The 16,787-nt window shown below is 35.2% G+C and overlaps 1 long non-coding RNA gene across 3 annotated transcripts; it reads left to right on the plus strand.

Moving 5' to 3' along the window:
* Positions 1–5,620: 5,620 nt before the first annotated feature.
* LOC113281191 lies at positions 5,621–10,048 on the plus strand. 3 transcript variants are annotated; one of them, XR_003325977.1, is made up of 6 exons: positions 5,621–5,758; positions 6,493–6,731; positions 6,817–7,237; positions 7,317–7,436; positions 8,000–8,178; positions 9,119–10,048. It is a non-coding gene; the product is annotated as an uncharacterized LOC113281191 (long non-coding RNA). The 3 variants fall into 3 exon arrangements; XR_003325976.1 differs by lacking the exon at positions 9,119–10,048 and having other exon boundaries at positions 8,000–8,505; XR_003325978.1 differs by lacking the exon at positions 9,119–10,048 and having other exon boundaries at positions 6,526–6,731; positions 8,000–8,505.
* Positions 10,049–16,787: the final 6,739 nt, after the last annotated feature.

The following is a 16,787-nucleotide window of genomic DNA, read 5'->3' on the forward strand; positions in this document are numbered from 1 at the left end:
GATGATTAATTTAATTACAAAAGATGTAATTGGAGATTGGACACTGGACGTTGAACATATATTTTTAATTTTTAATTTTATGATTGATTTGATTTTACGATTAAATCATGAAAAAACATGCATATTTTGATGTGATTTTAATTTAAATTATTTATGAATTCGAAATTAGATTTAATTAGGATTTAAATATTACATTTGAATTTTCTTTACATATATTTTTGATAATGAATCCTTAGCAAGCCAACTCTATCACCTTGATCATCCGGTAGAATTTAGACCATCTGTGAGTCCATGACCAAGGTGATTTTGTCATTCTAAGGTGTATAATCAACATATACACATGTTGGAATCTCAATATGCTGAAATCCAGGAATTTTCGCAGCCTCAGCATTTCTTGTTTCACAACAGCAAGCACAAAACTCAATTGGTATGAATGGTTTAATGAATCTGTCACCTTTACTTCTTATTTTCTTCTGGTCTCATTGTATTTTCCTTTCAACAAAATATTAGTGTAGTTCAGAGTCTGTTGCCTTTGTTGTATTTCTGATTGTATCTAGGTTTCAGTTTAGTAATCTTTGTATTAGTAGTACTAGCTTTTAAAACTAGATCTCCAAGGGCAGAAGTTTGGATACTACTTCAACTCAAATTTAAGACTAAATATCAGATTCAAGATATGGATAACACAGGGGAACAAAGAGGCAGACAGTCTATTATTTCGGGTAATTTGCATCGACAACCATCACCAACATCCAAGCTCTCATGGACTCATATATGTTCATTAAAAATACAGCTTTTCTTGTGGAAAGCAGTCATCGAAGGCCTACGGACTTTTGACAACATCTACAACATCTATCCTTGATGCATTACCAAGCCAGAAAACGATTATCACATTTTGTTTCTATGTCATGTTATCGTAATTTATGTATTTCAATCTTCGGGTACTGAATACCCTCATGTAATATAGCCTTAGTAGATCAATAAATATCATGCTTCAAAAAAAAATGGTAATGGTACAAGATTTTTAAGATTTAATTGTTTTAGGTAACTTTTTTCTTGCATGTGATTGGCCGAATATATATTGTGGGACAAAAATTATTATTTTTAAAATTGTATTACCCGAAATATTAAAAAAAAACTACAAAATATAAATAAGAAGGTGGGGCCAGAATTAACCAGAAGCTCTGGTTGACCACAACGCTCGAAAAAACTCTATTTTTATACAGAGAATTAGTTAAGTCTTGGATTAAGATAGAAATGTAGTTGAGAAATAGTGGATCACATCAGTCATCATTGCAATTCTACCATTTTAAGGTGAAGATCAACCGAAGATTTTGGAGAACTTCATCAACAAAAGGTAAGTGAAGACTGAACCACCTATCAAGTTATATTCACTTTCGATCGTTTGAGACGATGTCACATAACTAATTAGACTATTATGCATAGACAAGAATTTCGAGTCGAGAACTAATTATCTATTTAATGAATTTCTCAAAATTTAATGACTAAGCTTAATGAACATTTTTTCATACTCGATGAATTTCAGTTAAGGAAATTTATTGTTCGGAATCAAAATCATGATTCAAGTTTATCATTCGGAAATAACATGGAACAGTGATATGTGTCATTGATGTTATTCAGGAATGTTTCAAATCAATTCAGAGAGAAATATATAACTACTATAAATTTGGATACAAGACAGTGGTATCACTTTTACTGGAAGAACTGTTATATGTCTGAGCCTGTATTACATGTACTCGTACACGTAGTAGAGTAGCTATATATCGACTTATAGATTATTGGTACACATATTCTTATGTATATCATGTGAAAATTTGTTTAAGTCGTGAACCAGATCGGTCTGCATACTTGTATGCAAACCATTCCTGAACTGTGGTTACGGACGCGGGTTTTTTTCCAAACCGATACGTAAACTAAAACAGTTGTGTGTTCCTGAACTCGGCAGCGTTTCCAAACCGGTACGCAAACCGATTTAGTTCTGTGAACTTCGTAACCGGTGACAGTCTTAAGGTTTCCAAACCGATACGCAAACTTATAAAGTTATGTTAACCTGGAACTCGGTTTGGTTAAATATTTACAAACCAGTATGCGTACTGTGACTGAACCGACTCACGAACTACAATGCATTTGTATCTTGTGCATCTACTAATCATGTCGATTATATTTTCAAATGTGTTTAAATTGTTTCGACGAGATAATTATCATTTGATTAATTCTTTAAAAATACTAGACTTATTTGATCACATGTTTGTGACTCAGAGTTAATGTCTTGTGTGTTCATGGGAATGAATATTAAGATTAAGTTCAAACCGGTTAGTTTCGGCTAACCATGTTGAACATAATATTTTTATATAGTTCGGTCACGGTTTTACCTAACCAGAGAGTATCTTGTTTATATAAATCAGATTCAAAGATTCATCTAACGGTGGATATTTTTTCCTTGGTTCCAAACCTATCTTAGCTTAAACCTAAATCAACATATGCTTTTAATGTCTATAAATGGGAACTTCAAGCAACTGGTATCTTTGAATCCCGACACTACTTTTTGGTGTATCCTAGTTGTATCTAGAGTCGTCCTCTTCTTAACCCTTTTAGGGTTTAGCAACTACAAAGTCTTCATATGGATTCGTGAAGCCAAGTCCAGTTATCTTTCCTTGATAACTCGTGTATCATGTATTTTGATCGATTATTGAGTTTCTCACTTGATAAAGATAGTTAAAAATCATCAAAGTTAACTTCTTATAAAATTTTGTTGATTCCACGAGTTTTATACTTGTGAGGTAAATAATAATCTAGGCTGCACTTCAGGTTGCATAAGTCTTAATTTTGAGGTTAGCTAGACTTTATTGCTATTGATTTTCATACCTTTGATCAAACTATTTGGTTGTAAAAGAAAATCAATTATATAGGCTTAATCTGTGGGAGGCAGATTTGGTTTAAAGTCTTCAATTGAGTTGGATCAACTCTTAGTTGGCGTGGCGTTAGCTAAGGGAATCAATTGCGCGGAATCTTGCTGGGATTCATGAGGCGTAAGGAGCGCGAATGTACCTTAATCAGTGGGATACCTTTTAGGTATCGACTACATTCCAGTCCGAAGTTAACTGGTAGTAGGATAGTGCCTGTAGAGGCTTAATACAGTTTAGTGTTCATACTTGACCAGGTCCCGGGATTTTTCTGCATTTGCGGTTTCCTCGTTATCAAAAACTCTGGTTGTCTGTGTTATTTATTTTTCTGCATTATATTGTTTATCTTTATAATTGAAATATCTCAGGTTTTGCGTTGATCAACCATAGTAGAGTTATCCAACCTAGTTAGTTGGATATGACTTGATTGATTCATGGGCATTGGTCTTTGGTACCGTCCAAGTTATCTCTTTATGATTAGGTTCACAGATTTGTTTCTGTAAACATTATAATAACAATAAAGAGAGATATAACTCTAAAATATTATTCCTTGATTGAGTTTAACTCTCAGAGTTGTATTGAGTTTTCCATACAGATTGCCTAAGAAAAAGGTGGTGGTGTATTTTGGTACCTACGCGTTTTCAAATTTGATATCTATTCAAACACTTAATAATTTAATCATGATACACATAAATAAATGGTTAAGTGATCAATGAAGTCTTAGAAGTTTTTAAGAGAATTATAGTAATGCTAAACATATGATTAAAATAAGTATTTAAGCATCTACTAAAATATAAATTGGGACAATTGGTACAACGGTTTTCCAACCGCAGGGTTTTTTCACGAGTCAGGATGCTACGGTTCGTGAACCGGGTTCGTCATACCTACAAGATTAGCAAACTCAGTTGATAACGGTTCATGAACCGGGTTCTCCAACTGTCAGCCTATTATTTCCAACTTTAAAATTTCAGTTCACCAATCGGGTTTGGGAATTATTCCCCAATTGAACTTGCGATTTGCGAACTAGTTCGCCAACCTTCCTGTATTTCTGAACCTCAGATATCTACGGTTTTCTAACTGGTTTTCCAACCTTCCGTGAGTTGAAATATCTATAAGTTCAATATTTCTCTCTTATGATGCTTGAAATATTCCCAAGTGATGTAATCATTTGCACGGGAAGTTTTCAATTGATCTGCACTAATATTGTTAAGGACCGTTGAACATCTTTGCTTAGAATCATATTTCGATATTTTTCACAAGACAAGCTTGACTCGAAACCTTTTCTTTGTAAATCTACTAGAAGTCATACGACATAGTCTCAATAGATAAAATGGTGATATAGTGAGTAGAATAGAATGGTTGAATCTTCACATACCTGATACATATGTTCTCCAAATGTCTTCATCGATCTTCAGTCAGGGTGATTTGTGATACTCAACTACAAATTCTAACCTAGTTCAAGACTTGACTTAGTAAACTAAAAATCAAGATATAGTTTGATCATCTAACATTGACAACAAGCTTGAGATAGCAAAAATTGTGGGTTCAACTGAGTCATGCTCTAATAAAAACATCTTATCCAAATATTTTTCTAAAGGCCAAACCTACCCTTTCTTATTAAGTTAGTGCAATAATAAGTGATACGGTTAAGTTAAGTTAATTAAGTACTAATTATTAGTGAGATAAAATTAATAAGTTGATTATTGTTTAAAAAAAAGAATTATTGAGAAAAGAAGAAGAAAAAAAAGAGTTTTGGAAGAAGAAGAAAAATTTACGAGCCACAACCAGAAGATGGTGTTTTGGATATTCAGGTATTCTTCAAATTTAGTCAATAATGCTTGAATTGACCAAAACTTTCCTGAAAATGAAAAAAATTCACAAATTGATTTCGGTGAGGTCAAAAAAGTTCGACTACAATATCTGAAGAACAGGTAGTTGAACTTATCTGTAAGTGTGGTCAGACTAATTTTTCAGTTAACACAAGTAGCTGAACTTAGCTTTAATGGATTTTTCGCCACCCTAGTATTAAGTTCGGTTACCTTTTCCATGTCAAACTTTTTGCGTGTTAGCTTAGCTGCCAATATATGCGAACTTTCTGTTCGGTTTGGTGGAAAAATATTGACTTAACTAAACTCAACATTTGCATATACAGAGAGGAATTCGGTTAATAAGAATTTTCTTTGCGACTCAACCAAACTTAACACTTGGCTACACAAAGAAGAATTCAGTTAGAAAAAATTTACGACTCAATGGAATACAACATTTGACTTTATAGAGAAAAGTTCGGTTAAGGACATTTTCTTTTCTTATCCCAAGTGTCCTTCGTGTTCTTCATTTACAAAACTCCGATTAGCAACACTAGGGTTTTCTAAAAAGTCTCTTAACCAAACTATTATCTGAATATTCCATCTTTACCTTATTTTGATGATTACTACTCAAATTTTACAATCAAAAGCGAATTAAAACAGATGGATTTGTGGGAAAAAGAGAAGATGAGATTTTCTTTTTCAAACTCAGTTATTGGACAACGACGAGCAACTGAAACCAAAAACTCAGAAACTCAGATTTTTTTAAGACTCCCCTTAGTAAAAGGAAGATAGCCTAAATCACTGTCATGATGTTGTAGACAGAACACGATGGCTGTTGTACACTACACAGTGTACACACCACCCACCTCTCGGATCACTCGTACAAAACACGCAAACACCAATTTTCTTTCCTCTCACCTTGTTGTAAGCAAAAAAAACACACACACAAGAAGAACCCTAAATCCGTCTCATTTCTCGAAGTAAGAAGGAAAAGGAGATCGCAAGTTAGTTAATATCTTCATTTCTAAGGTAAGAAAAATATTCAGTTTTGGATATTTAGGGTTTTGATTTAGGTTTAGTGATGCTAAATTTTGATTTCTTATTTGCTTATTTTGGGTTGGTTTTCTGGATTTCGTATCTGTAATAGTGATTTTTGCTGAATAACTACGGGTTATCATTTCTTAATATATGAATACTGGGATTTTGTGAAAGATAAATCAATTCCTAGTTAGTTATGCACTTGATTTCTTGTTCTTAGGGGACATCTTACTTAGTCCACGAGGATGGTTCCATGCGACCTAGACCATGGCAACATTGGTTCTGCTTTTGCATTTTGCTTCCAATGATTAACACATTGAATGTAAAATCCAGTTTGTGCCACACCTTCAATACATTGAGTAATAAGTCTATTGCTAGATTCTCTTTGTTATTTAAATTTGTCTACCAAATGGGTGTTGTCCTACTATTACCTTTAGAACAGTTGAATTCTTTCTGCTCTAGATTTGTTGCTGTTTTGCTTATGGTGCTCTTTCGTGTTCTCATATGTTTGGCTTACCTTTAAGTTCTAGAACTTAGGGTTTTCGAGAGGGAAACCCAAATTCAAATAGTCAAAGACACAAAAATATTGATAATTAGCTTGGGGATGTTAAAAGTGATTGGAACATATAGAATATATTTTTTTAATCATTCCTCTTTTGTGTTTAAACTTTAAAGTGAGATTTTGTTTTGTTGTTACTGGTTTTAATCTTCTGATATCCTTGCAGGACTAAGTGTTCTTACAATGGCAAATTGTGCAGATGGAATAATGATGCTGGTAGATAATGATAATGAGGAATTTGAAAATCTTTATAAGGAATTCCAATCTTTAATGTATAAAAAAAAACTGAATCTGAATCAGAAACTGAATATCCAGATATAACTGGATCTTGTTTTCCCACTAGTTTGGGGTTCCAATTGGGACAAGAGGTTCTTCTCATAGGAGATCCAACCAAGGTACAACGAAGTAAGTCTATAGTAACAACTCTTTTATTTAAGCTCTTATGTAAAACAGCTTCTTTTTTTTTAACCAAATTTTAAATATTACACAGGGAAGCAAATTGTATATGCAGTCCATGCAGAATGGGATTTGGAGTGCACCAACTTGTTGAAGTTTTTAAACTTTATTATTCCATTAGAAATGCAACACAGTCCAATTTATTATGCAGAAATGGTGGTAAGATTTATAAGAAAGGAAACAGGTTGCTCAAGAGACCAACATTGGGCAGTTTTAATTGGAGGTTCTGATTCTGGTTCTCTGCCTCGGTTATGGCTTGCTTGATAAGACTGGGATTTCAGCTATAAAAGAAAGAACAAGCATTGGAAACTATAGGCATCTTGTGGATTTTGCATTAAATAGAAGGAACTTTAAATCAGATATGACTGTGAATGCGGTTATTGATATTTGCAAATATGTTCGTGTCATCATAAAAGACAACACTACGTGTTCTAATGTGCCTGATATACTTAAAAGTATGTTTGGTTTCCTTTAAACAAATTTACACGTATGATTGTGAAATTTAGTTTGTTGATTAGATATTGTTTGTTTTAGGTGTTTATCTCTCACCTTCACCGAGTATATCGGGCAACAGTTCCCAGCCATCTTCAACTCTTGATCACGATGATCTGGTAACTGCATTCAGTAAGGTGTCTACAAGTGGTGATTCCTCAGGTAACTTCTAATTCTTAGCTTTATATAACTCTGTAAGTTGGTTGTATCCACATAATTCTTATAATAATCTTGTTACTCAAGTTCCTCATAAATCCTCTATGACTTGTTAGCCCTTGAACAAATCTGGAAAAGTAACTGTTACGTTGTCTAAGACTACCTAACTCAGGGTAGAGCTCCCAACAGCCAATTTCAAAGTTTCTGGACCAAGAAGATATGGCTCTGGATGTAAATCATGTAATGCTGAAAATTCAAGTGGTTGTCTAAAATGTTTCCAAGACATCTTGCCTGTGAGAACTAAGCTTAGCCAACGGATACCTGATATAAATCCCGTTTGCTGTTTATGTGGTGTTAATGAAGAGTTTTCAACACACACACACACACACACACATGTCCACTATCCTTTTAGCAAAGCAATCTGGAGTGCCTTAAAGACTGTAGATGGCTGAATGAAAACCAGCTTCGAAGCAAACAAGTTAGAATCCCAAACATTTAGTTGTCAGTACTATTCTGAAGCAGTTGGAATGCTACTTTAACGATTGCTGTTGTTGCTATCTTTGTAACAGAAAATGCTGCTAATCCAACAAGGTGAAAGAAGAACCTGCCAGCATTGAAGTGGCATATCCGAAAGTCGTGAAGAAGCCAAGGAGGCACAGCCAGAAAAAAAAAACTTTCAACAACATTCTTATCGATGGATTTATAGAACTCTTATACTACTTCGTATGTTTAATTGAAATGCCCTAAGGTAAAACTTGTTGCCCGCTCTAAAAGCAAAAGCTGATAACCATCACATCTCTAATGTCGGAGTTACCCTAGTCGTAGCATTTTCTCAAGATGATCTGCCCAGCAGGCTTATGACCTGCCTGGCTAACTTTGTTTGATCTATGTTTCTTCGGAGCAAAAGAAAAGTAAACCCCTCGACAGCTTTATGTGGAATTCAATACTAATGGTGTACAATTGCACATACCTCAGGTGTCCAGCCTATTGGGTGATACTGGGCATCCAATTATATCCTTTTTAATAGCTGCCCAAAAATAGCAAGAAGTTCTCGAAAAAAAAAAATGCTTATAATCATATTTTATGCACAAAGTTAAAATGCCTCTAGAGATTATGTTTAGGGTTAGGATTTTGTTTCTTGCTTAATGGGGAGGACTCCACGCTACTTGAGATCGGCCTGTTTTGCTTAGGACTAAATTACGACCAACAGTGTTTCTCCAACGCATCTTTAGACTGTTCAAAACCGTGGAGGGTTTTCTTTATCACAACCGCAATAAACTGAGTTGTGTGCATTATCCGACATAAGTCGGAGCGCAAGTATTTCATTCTACAACGTAATTCATCTGTGAAATTCGCTTTTCGAGTCACCGGCAGATTGTTTTTCACATTACCAACGTAATTCATTCTAGGAAATCTTAAGAAAATGCCACACTTCCAATTTTCTGTTTAAGAAAATACCACCGTTTTTTTTCGAAATTAATAAAATGCCATGACCGTTTTGTATTCCGTCAAGGCCCACCAAACAGGTCTATCAATCGTTGAACAAGTCAAGAAAATTTTCATTTTTACCTATTTGCCCTTCACAATCCTTAAGAAAATCCGATCTCTTTCATGTTCTTTAGATACCACTGTTCACTTTGGTTTTAACGTTGAACCAAAATCCTAAAGTAAGTTTATGTCTCCAACAGAACGTTCGGGTGGAGATTGTACCGATACGGAGATGGAGAGTGAACTGGCAGCAAACGAGATGTTGGTGTTGGTCGATGGTATATTGCAGTCTAGTAAGAATTGGTAGGAATGATTGAGCTGTTGCAATCGGTGCAAGGAGAGATTGGAGTAAGAATGAAGGGGTAATTTCAAGTATAAAGTAGTGCGGTACGTGGTTTCATTTCATCATCTTGTGGATGGAGCAAAGAAGATACTTGGTTTATGGATTTGTGTCTTGATTAGATTGTGTTGATTATTTTTTTTGATACTAATTTTAATGGTGAAGTTATGTGTCTCTTGAATTATGTTGATTAATGGTGAAGTTCGGGTGGAATTAAGTTTGGGGGTGCCAGCATGGCTTCGTTCTCTCGAATTGGTGGTTGCCTGGGGTTCTATCTAGATGAGTTTTGCAAGCTAATTGAAGACGAATTGCAGATGCAAGAAGGTGTTTACAGGGAGTTTGGTACTGTTGGTTATGAAGCTACAAAATGAATTTAATGCTGCAATGGATGCTTGAATCCATGTTGGTTAGGCTTGGTGTTGGCGAATGGTGTTTACAGTGAACACAACAACAATTTTGGTCCAAGAGTTGGCTGAAATTGATTCAATCAATGTGATTTTATATGGGATTCTCGGTTTAAATGACATGGTCTGTATGTTACTACTGAATTTGGGCAGTGAGAAGACGGCAAGATGTTGTTGTTGCCGGATGAACTCGACGCAGTCTATCTGTTCGGTGAAATGCTCCAAAGAACACACGAACTATAGGGAGATGATTGAAAGGCGTAAATGTCTTTTACTAAACTGAACTATTGCCACCTATGCACTAACGGTTGTTAACTATTTTTTGAAAAAAACCGGATGAAAAAGGTCAAATGTGTGGCACTAAATAAATTCTAGAAAAAACTTTCTTAAACATGAAATTAAAAGTGTGACACTTTATTAAAATCCCCTTCATTCTACAACAATACCCATAGAACTTGTTTGATTTAGCATCTAATCAGCTTTGAAAATCACAGTTTGGATTACAAATCAGTACTGCTATGTTCGTTTTGAACAATTCAGTGACCCCACAGGTCCTGAGCTTGTTCTTTATCATGTATGGTTTCATTGGGAAGACGCCCGTCAATTTGATGTCCTTGTCGACAGACAATAGGCAAAGCCTTGAGAGTTCGATACCACCTTTGCCGACTAGGAGAGTCCATATGTGCAAGAAACAATGAGAATATCTCACAATCATAATGGTGATAATAACGTAGATTGACTGGACATAAAGAACAGAGGAGTACAATGATACATTAAAATTGACCAACTTTGCTAATCTTGTCAGACAACATTTTCCCCTGATCTTTAAGGAAATTGCAACATCTTGAAACTGTCCAGCATCTCTAAGCCTTTCTTCAACCCAATCAGCAAACTGTTTTTAAAGTTGTTGTCAACATATTAATAAAGAGAATCAAGGATTACCTCGAGAAATTAGCATGGAATTTCTGAAACAGGATGCATACAAGTTCCTGTCGAATAATCTAAGCTTTGGGTTCACTAGTATGGTAAAAAAAGTGTAGTTTGGTATGATAACAGGTAAATTGTTGTTGGGAAAAATGATCCATCCCAAAAGAAACCACCAAATTAAGCCATTCAATTTCAGCTCATGTTGAATTGATCCGCTAGCTATCTGGCAAGTGATAATGTAGAAACTTATTGAATAATGAACTGCAGATGTTGGACTTGTAAAGGATAGATGGAAGGAACTTGGCCAAATTCTGAACGAAGCCATTTCAGATACGGAAGTTGATGAATAGTGCCTGATATAAAAAAAAAAATCACCTGTCACAGCGTCGTCCGAAAGAGATCCTCCACCCTGACCGTCAGTTCATTTTTTGAAAATTCACTATTATCCTACGGTTTTATAGTCGCGGATCGATGACGTGGCACATTGGACCCACCCGTATAAGACTTTTCTAGAACTTCAAAGGAAAAAAGGAAAATCAGTTTTCAGCTCCAGTTAACTTGATGATGATGATCATGTAGATTTTATCTAATTTCAGATTTCCTGGTGATGGATAATGATGATGTAAATTTACTAGTAATATGAAGTTAAAATTTCTTTGAATTTTGACACTATGGATATATATTATTTGTTGGGTGCAATAATCAAAAACAAAGAAAAATCAAATAAGCAAAAGTTATTGATACTTAGCTCCTTTATAATGGAAGTGATCGATTTGATGAAAAAGACAAGCTCCCCATATCTCTGTAACAGCAACAAGGCAAAACTTTGGAAAAACAGAGTGAGTCACGTGTTCAACACTTTGCCCTTAAGACATTAGCGCCCGGCTACACTCAAGAGTGATGCTATAGCCCTCACAGGACGGATATCTCCAGGATAAAACACCCTAATATACCTACTACTAGCATATGTAGTAGATGCTCAACTTGAGCATGACAACTCCGAAAAAACCATAAAGAAAAATCGCGAATGCTTAAAAACCGCTATAAAATATTTTCCCTTAGGGGTCCCTCTAAAATATAGAGCAATCCCTTTCCCATAGATTTTACAAAAGTAGTGAATTTCTTTATATAATTGACAAATACAACTTAAGAAGAAAAACTCCCCGATGTGGGACTAAAAGGTTTATATAGTTTCTTAAAACTACTAAAAATTGGAAACTCCACGATGTGGGACTAAAAAGTTTCATTCACAAAATAAAACAATAAATTATAATTTTTTATTAAAACTTTAAAAAATTATTTTTTATTAATCGTTTTCCAACAATCCCCCACATGAATGAAAACTCAATAAAACATGAAAACACAGATAGATCTTGGTAAATAAACATCCCAACCTCACGATCCAAACAGACTGATCGTGCAAGTGTTGAAATCATACTAGTCATTTCTACGTCCTCTCCCTCACACAAAAGTGTGTTGACCCCAGGGTCATACTATGGATTGCATAAATCATAATAGTATTGAGAGCTTTCATCTTTAGTTCTCACATGGTGAGACTATAGGTATCTTTCACCAAAGTGAAAAAGCATGAACTAGTGAACCCTTAGTGACCTTTAGGTCCTAAGTTCCAGTAATACCAAAACCATCAAAATGAAAATCACATAAAAAACGCAGGAAATACCATTTTAGGCAGAGGTGTCCATGAGGTCTTGAACCTTTGCTTAGTGAGATATTACCAGAATTACTTGCTAGAGACAGTGAACTATGTCTTGAACTGCTAGCATTTGATGTAATTCGTGATAACAACCACGGGTGATATCTCCAAGATTGCTGCCAAGCTCGTGCCGTTTTGTCCGTTTTGGCCCTGGACGTATCCTGTTTCTCAGAATGCTCTAGAGAATCAGCTCATATTCTCACAGGAAGCGACCCACTTCCTCATTCAGATAGGTGAGTTTCCATAAAGAGTGTTACTGCTACACCCCACTTCAATCTTAAATTGAAACTATAGAACTCATTAAGACTTATTAAAAAGTCATCCTCCACATGCAGTCACACTATCACGTCTACACCATAGGGAAGGGACAGAGAATGAAAATCTCTGATAGTGTTTACCTTTACCCACCACAAATTAGTTGTCTCATTCGAAACCTTGATCATGGGATCTCCAGTCAGCAAGGTTGAGTATCCTTCATGGCAAGTTTAATATATGAGCTTAAGCCCCAACCCCCTCGATGCATTTTTAACTATCTCTTTGTACAAACCTTTCGTCAAAGATTGCGCGATATTCTCCTTGGACTTTATCCAATCAATGGAAATAACGCCGATTGAGATTAGTTATTTCTTAGCTTTAACTATTATAGCTTGGCTAACACAATGTATAGATATAGCTGGCACAGGCCTATGCCAAAGAGGAATGTCTTCTAAAAAATCTTAGGCACTCGGCCCCCTCTCATGCTTTATCTAACGCAATACTCTCAGATTCCATAATGAATTGAGCGATATGTTTGTTTGGAAATCTTCCAACAACAAACCCACATGTTAGAGTGAAACCATATCCACTCGTAGACTTAGACTCCTCTGAGTCAACTATCCAGTTTGCATCATAAAGTCCCAAGGACAACAAGATACCTTTCATAAATCAAAAGAGTATTTTAGGTACCATAATACTCTACTCAGTGCATCTGAATTCTCTTGCTCTGGACTACAATTATATCCACTTAACTTACTCACAATATAGGCAATGTCTGGACTCTTACAGTTCATTAAATTCATCAGACATCCTATAACTTTTGAGTATTCAAGTTAAGATACTCCACTACCCTTATTTTTCTTGAGACTACAAGAATAATCGTACGAAGTACAAGCAGGTTTCAATCAGACTGATTGTATCTCTTAAGCACAACTCACATAATGAGAACGACTAAGACTTATAAATGTTTGATTATCTTCTAATCCTCATCCCTAAGATTACATCAAAAGGGCCCAAGTCTTTCAAGTCAATGTTCTCATTCAGTGCATGTTTTTAGTGGAATTGATCACATCTATGTTTGTATCAAGCATATCATCAACATACAAGCATACAATTACACAGACATCCTTAACAAGTTACTTGTAGACATACTTGTCAGATTCATTAATTTAAATCCACTATCCATTATCACATGATTAAATTTTCCATGTCACTGTTTACGTGCTTATTTGAAAACCATACAAAGATTTTTCAAATTACAAACTTTGTATTCACAACCTTTCACTACAAAGTCTTCAGGTTGATCTATGTAAATTTCTTTACCTAATTCACGGTTTTAGAAAAAGCTGTCTTAACATCCATCTGATGTATCTCTACGTTCTTTATGGCAGCAATAACAATTAGTATCTCAACGGAAGTAATTTCCGTCACAATTGAATTAGAATCAAGGAAATCTACACCTTCTTTTAGTTTATAGCCTTTAGCTACCAACTTAGCTTAATATTTTTCCACAGTTTCATCTACCTATCGTTTCCTCTTAAAGACTCATTTACATCCCATGGTCTTACAACCTGGAGGTAAACTAGCAAGCTCCCAAGTCTGGTTCCAACGGACTGAGTCCATTTCACTAAATGAAGCTTCTTACCAGAATGGGGTTTCAGTAGATATTAAGGCTTCTTTACAAGTCTGTGGCTCAGACTAAGCTAGGCATGTTATGAAGTCGGTTTCATAAGAAGTCTCAAGTCTAATTATTTTACTTCTCTTAGGCTCAACATCAACTTCATCTTCCTTTAAAATAAGTTCTGACTATTTGAAGATAAATCTAGGGGATCAACAACACATCTCTAATGAGGTACAGGTTTAGAATAAACATGTTCAAAGAACTCAGCATCCCTAGATTCCGTAATAATATTCACACCAATGTCAGAAAAAATCAGAACACACAACCAAAAATCTATTTGTAGAAGTATACTCAATATACCCTATACGAAAACACAATCAACATTTTTGGTTTCAATCTAGTTCTTTTAGGAAGAGGAATTACAATCTTAGTCAAACGCCCCCACACTTTGACACATTCATAAGAAGGTCATCTACCGTTCCATAAACCATATGGAGTTTCATCTGATTCTTAAAAGGGTACTTTATTCAGGATATACTAGTTAAGAGGACTGCCTCCCCCCACAGGCCGCAGGTAATCCTGAACTAATCAACATGGAAATTATCATCTCCTTAAGGATACGGTTGTTATGTTCAAGGCTTCTAATTGGTTTCCAACTTCAAGTTTATACATCTTAAGGCTTCTAAGGCGTCATCCTTATCCTAAGCAAGTATACAAGATAGTACCTCGTACAATCATCTACGGAAGTTATAACCATCTTTTACCACAGTGGTTTTGGGTTGAACTCATGTCAACTAGGCCTAACTGAATTAATTCTAAAGGCTTAGAATTACTCTGAACATTTGTGCTAAAAGATTTTATAGCATATTTTGATTCTTCACAGATTTCACTTTTGTGTTCAAAATCCAAACTAAATTTGGGTACGAAGCCTATGCTAGCCAGTTAAGCATTGACTTATAAGTTTACGGTTCCAAGTCTACCACGTAAAACAATCAATCACACAAAGATATCACAAGAATCAACTACGTTCACATCATCAGTTTTTCCGTTAAGCTTATATAGACCCAAAGTCCTATAACTCTTGCTTAAAAAATCACTGCCTAGTTACAACAAGTTTTCCAGATTCAATTAAGATCTTAAATATTTTTCCATCTACAACAGAACAAGATACAAGATTTTCGCATATGCTCGGAACATGAAAACTTCATTCAATGTGAGAATATTACAGATATGAGCTTCTGCTCGACCTTTTCCTTTTATGCAACCTCTATTGCATATGAGTTACTCAATAAGAGTTTCTCGACATCCCCTATCCTATGATAGGAGGTGAACAGGTCTCTGTTTCAACAAACATTCTTGGTGGCTCCAGAGTCCACCTACTGGTCTCTCACATTGGTTATTAAAATAACTTCTGACATCATGCCACCAAACTCGTTCTAATTTGTTTCAACTAAATTAGCATTAACTTTCTACTTATTAAGGTTTTTATGATGTCTACAATTTACTGCCGCGTGGCCAGGAATTTTACAAACATAACACTCACCCTTAACTAAAGTAATTCCGGATTCAGGTTTACGAAATATAACTTTATCATGAAGACCATGCTTAGAGTTGCGTTCGATGTTCTCACCTTTGCCATCTTTGGAAGATTTGTTTCCAACCACATGCGACTATTAGCCATGTCCCTCGGAGATGACACCTTTATTCACAAATCACAATTCCAAATCAGAAAGTAAATATGAGTTTTGAAGATAACATCTATATATACAAACTTCGTTTGAATCAGCGTTTCAAAAAACTCATGGTTACCCCACAAAAATTAATTTAGTTAACAACAATTTTCTGTTCGTCAGAATTTTTCAGAAACATTTTTCTGTTTTGTAAAATATCAAAAAAATACTTTTACAACTCGAAAAATTCTGAAATTTTACGCGGGTAACTATCAAGATGTCTGCTACGTTCTGTCGAAAGGGTTCATCGAAATTCCTTCTAGATTAAAAGATAAAATTGAAACTATACAGCTGACCAGAAATTCGTTTTTGTTTTTTTCACTCCACAATTAACATCCATGATTCACAAACCAATCAATCGTTTTAGATTATTACAAATGATAATGTCTTAAGATTGTTGGGTGCAATAATCAAAAACAAAGAAAAATCAAATAAACAAAAGTTATTGATACTTAGCTCCTTTATAATGGAAGTGATTGCTTTGACGAAACGAACAAGCTCCCCATATCTCCGCAACAGCAACAAGGCAAAACTTTGGAAAATAGAGTGAGTCACGTGTTCAACACGCTGTCCTTAAGACATTAGCGCCCGGCTACACTCAAGAGTGATGCTATAGCCCTCACAGGACGGATATCTCCAGGATAAAACACCCTAATACACCTACTACTAGCATATGTAGTAGATGCTCAACTTGAGCTTGGCAACTCCGAAAAAAACCGTTAAGGAAAATCGCGAATGCTTAAAAACCGCTATAAAATATTTTCCCTTAGGGGTCCCTCTAAAATATAGAGCAATCCCTTTCCCATAGATTTTACAAAAGTAGTGAATTTCTTTATATAATTGACAAATACAACTTAAGAAGAAAAACTCCCCGATGT

The sequence above is a fragment of the Papaver somniferum genome, chromosome 5, assembly GCF_003573695.1.
Source record: "Papaver somniferum cultivar HN1 chromosome 5, ASM357369v1, whole genome shotgun sequence".
NCBI classification, from domain to species: domain Eukaryota; kingdom Viridiplantae; phylum Streptophyta; class Magnoliopsida; order Ranunculales; family Papaveraceae; genus Papaver; species Papaver somniferum.